General features: G+C 34.7%; 1 non-coding gene across 1 annotated transcript; it reads left to right on the top strand.

Annotated features, from left to right (window-relative positions):
* Window positions 1–2895: 2895 nt before the first annotated feature.
* Window positions 2896–3002, top strand: LOC128040740 (small nucleolar RNA R71). The gene has a single exon (XR_008195546.1). It is a non-coding gene; the product is annotated as a small nucleolar RNA R71 (small nucleolar RNA).
* Window positions 3003–4530: the final 1528 nt, after the last annotated feature.

Genomic DNA, 4530 nt, shown 5'->3' with positions numbered 1-4530 from the left:
TTTATTGTCTCGGAGTTCAACTACTCCGTATGGAAAAACCTGGTTAATCGTAAAGGGTCATGACCATCAGGATTTAACTTTACTTGAAAAGAACTTCAATCAAGAATGGAATAGAAGGACATGTTAATCAACTTCGAACACACATGGACGAATGTGCTTCTCATACCATCTTTTTTATTGTTCTTTGAAAATTTTGGTGTTCTCATTAGAGAACAATCTCATCTCTTCCAACTCATTGAGTTGTAACATCTATTTGTATCTGACAGATTTCGAGTCTAGATTGAGTTGCTTAAGAGCCTAATTGGCCTTATGTTGAAGTTCCAATGGTAAATGACAAGCTTTTTCATACACTAAACTGTAAGGAGACATCCTTAAAGGAGTCTTAAATGTCGTTCGGTAGGCCCATAAAGCATTATCAAGTCTCGAGACCAATCTTTTCGAGTTGGACGTACTACTTTCTCAAGTATGTCATTTATTTCTTTATTTGCAAACTCAGCTTGGCCATTCATTTGGGGATGGTAAGTTGTAGCTACTTTATGCTTTACATTGTACTTATCTAATAACCACATTAGCCATTTATTCACAAAATGGGATCTTTCATCGCTGATTATAGCTCTAAGAGTCTCGAATCTCTTAAATATATGTTTTCGAAGAAACCACGTCACTACCTTGGCATCATTAGTCAGATATGCCTTGACTTTCACCCATTTGGATGCATAATCAATGGCTACCAAGATGTACTTGTTACCATAAGAAGAAGGAAAATGATGTAGAAAGTCAATACCCCAAACATCAACTAACTTTACCTTGAGATTGTTGGTTACTGTCATCTCATTCCTTCTAGCCACGTTTCCGACTCTTCAGCATTGATCACAATCTTTCCCATAAGTATATGCATCTTTAAAAAGGGTCAGCCAAAAAAAATTGGCTTGTAATACTTTAGCTGTAGTTCGTGACCCTCCAAAATGTCCCCCACTCGAGGATGAATGGCAATGGTACAAAATATCTACTACTTCTCTCTCGGCTACACACCTTCTAATCATCTGGTATGTACGTTGCTCAAACAAATATGGTTCCTCCTAAAAATAATATCTAACATTATGAAGGAATTTCCTCCTTTGTTGATATGCCAATTTGGGCAACATTAAACCATTAGCTAAAAAATTAGTATAATTAGCAAACCAATGTGTATTATAGAAGTGACTTGCCTCAAAGATGTGTTCGTCTGGAAAGTACTCATTAATAGGAACTAAGTAGCGGGTATCATCTTTTTGCTCTACTTTGGGTAGATGGTTTTCCACTTGATTCTCTACTCCTTCCCTATCATGTATCACCAAATCAAATTCTTGGACTAATGAAACCCAACGAATCAATCGTGGTTTTGAATCTTTCTTTAAAAATAAATATTTAATGGATGTGTGATCAGTATAAACTGTCACCTTTGTACCTACAAGATATGAACAAAATTTATCAAAGGCAAAAACAACAGTTAGTAGTTCTTTTTTTGTTATCGTATAATTTAATTGTGCTCCCGTCAAGGTTCAACTAGAAAAGTAAATGGGATGGAAAATCTTATTCCTCCGTTGTCCCAACAAAACTCCTACTGCATAGTCGTTCGTGTCGCAAATCAGTTCAAATGGTGAACTCCAATCTGGGGTAATAATGATGGGAACTAAAATTAATCGTTTCTTCAACTCCTTGGTCAAAGCTACTGTTTCAAATTCTCCCAACCATCTCTTCTTAGAGAGGATATCTTTCATGAATTTTACATAATTTGACATTTGTTCCAGAGCCTCTACCAACAAAATGTTGATATGTAACTACTTAAATACATCTAAGAATTTCTTAAATTGTACCTCTTGTCATTACTTCTGGAATCTCTGTGGGTAAGGAGGTGGTGGATTTTTTACCTTAACTGGACAACTTTTCAGAGGTAGTGTTGGTTATGCATTCACCATGGGTATTAATTTTTCAAGACTACTCTACTGTGGTTGTGCCTTAATGGGGGTCACATGAGCAGGATTTTGCACTGTAAGAGATTCAATTTCTGGTTGAACTTCCTCTTGATTTTGGACAACAACAGGCTCATCTTTGGATTCAATAATTGTTGGTTCCAACACCTTTCCACTCCTCAAAATAATAGTTATACACTGTTCTTTGCCTATGCTTCTGAGATTCTCCGTATCACTTGTCAAAGCACCCTGAGGTTTGTTTCTTAACTCATTAGCTAACTATTCCATCTGGTTCTCCAGATTCCCTAGAGTCGCATCATTTTTAGTATATATGTTTTCAATAGGTTCTCCAAACTATTTAAATACTTGGCTGGCTGAGGTTTTTGCATCTGTTCAAAAAAACCTGGCAAATTATTTGAACGATAAGGCATATAGGAATTACTTGGACTAGTCCCTTGGTCATTCTAAGAGAAATTGGGATGATTTCGCATGAAGGGTTATAGTGGTTTGATTGTGGACCTCGACTATTCCTATTTTGATGTTGGTTTCCCACATAGTGATAGATTCAAGGTTTGATGGGTATTCTTCAAATGTGTGACCATCACCACAATAAACACATACGATGTTCTCGACCTGACTTGGTTGCAGGCCTGTCATGTTAGTGTTGCAACCATTAAAAGAAATATTTTTAAGCATGGAAGTCATAGTAGATACCTGAGCTGCTAAAGACTTAAAAGCATCAACTTCGTGAACTCTCGCTATTCTTCTTCTTGTGGCTACTCGATGGGTAGGCCATTGGCAGTTATTACTTGAAATTCTTTCTAGAATCTTATATGCTTCATTGTATGAGTTCGAAAGAATAGTTCCATTAGCTGAAGCGTCTACCACTATTCTCATATAGGCGTTGACACCATTATAGGTCTCTAGTTGAATGCAATGAGGAATACCATGATGAAGGCATTTTCTTAATAACTCTTTAAATCGTTCTCATGCCTCATACAAGGACTCATCATCCGACTGTTGAAATGTGGTAATTTCATTTCTGAGCTTAGCATTCTAGCTTAGTGCAAAATACTTCATTAGAAAAAGTTCTGCCAATTATTGCCATGTGAAAATAGAACTGAGTGGTAAGGAACTCAACCATGCTCATGCATGATCTGGACACAAATATGAGAAAATCTTCATTCTTAAGGCATCTTCAGATATCTGGTAACTTGAAAGAGTCACTTCCATAAATAAGCGGAGGTGTAAATGCGGATATTCAACAAGCATCCCACTAAACTATCCCATTATTTACAACATCTAGGACATCACTAGTTTTTAAATCAAAATGAGGGGCCCCAATCTCGAGTCTTACAATCCTTAGATTGAGTTCGTTGAATAAGGGCACATCATACTGACTAATCACTCGATCTTTGTCATTAGGAACAAAGATCAGATTTTGACTATTACAGGCTGCATCTTCTCTTGGATTTTGATTCATTTTTTCGACTTCTCTTTGGGCTAATTGTTCCCTTCTTATTTTTCTAAAAGTACTTTCAATTTCTAGATCAATTGGCAATAGATTGATAATTTGGTCTATTTTCATAAACCCTGAAAAATCAAAAAAAAATAAAGTTAAAATTAATAATAGAAAAAATAAAAAATAAAAATAATCCAAACTAAAAAATAATTATCTTCACAAATAACAATATAATAAGATCTCCGGCAACTGCGCCAAAAACTTGTGTCGTGTGATTATGTGCAACTGTACACGATTGTACAAGTAATAAGTAGTAAGTGAAGAGTATCGTCTCCACAGGGACTATTGTGTGAATTATTTGCAATGTCAATTTTAATCAATTTGGAAGAAAACAAATAAAAGAGAATAGTGTTGATGAGAATCGTAATTTAAGTTAATAAGGAAGAAATACGAATTCAACGACCCACAAAATAAACAACATACCTTGCATAAGATAATCACAACAGAAATAAACACAAGATTTAATATAACACAACATGAATAGACTAAAATAAATATTTCACTTAACAAGAATTTATTGGTATTTATAGAAAGAATATCAGGAAGGATCGTGACAATATGAAAATTCATTAAACCCATTTTATTTAAGGAATAGGCTTCTCTTGAAGTGCTATTATGTCCCCAAGCTAATTAGCATATGCCTATGTCAAAACCAACCTGGAAATCACCCTTTCGGGCATTTACACAGTTTATGCATACAAAAATTATCTTTCGATATCGACATGATATGCACCATTTAGGTCTTTTGTCAATTAACCATTACCTCTTTTCAGATTAAACAATTCATTAATTAACCTAAAAATGTTGGTCATACATTAACAAGTATAATCATGAATTAAACCTAAATGAATGAAATATCATTTGCACAAAATATTCAGAAAACAAAAACCAATTTACTCAAATCAAGATTCATTAAGTCATGTCATATCAAACTGAAAACTTAAATCTGAGATGCAATATTATCTCTCGACATAGAAAACAATAATTAACAGTAAAGAGAAGGGAAGGAAAGATTGGCCGAGGGGGATTATCCACAACCAATTCACAATAAGAAGA

Source organism: Gossypium raimondii, chromosome 4 (assembly GCF_025698545.1).
Source record: "Gossypium raimondii isolate GPD5lz chromosome 4, ASM2569854v1, whole genome shotgun sequence".
Lineage (NCBI taxonomy): Eukaryota > Viridiplantae > Streptophyta > Magnoliopsida > Malvales > Malvaceae > Gossypium > Gossypium raimondii.
Note: the sequence above shows the minus strand (reverse complement) of the source record. Positions and strands in the feature narration are given on the sequence as shown.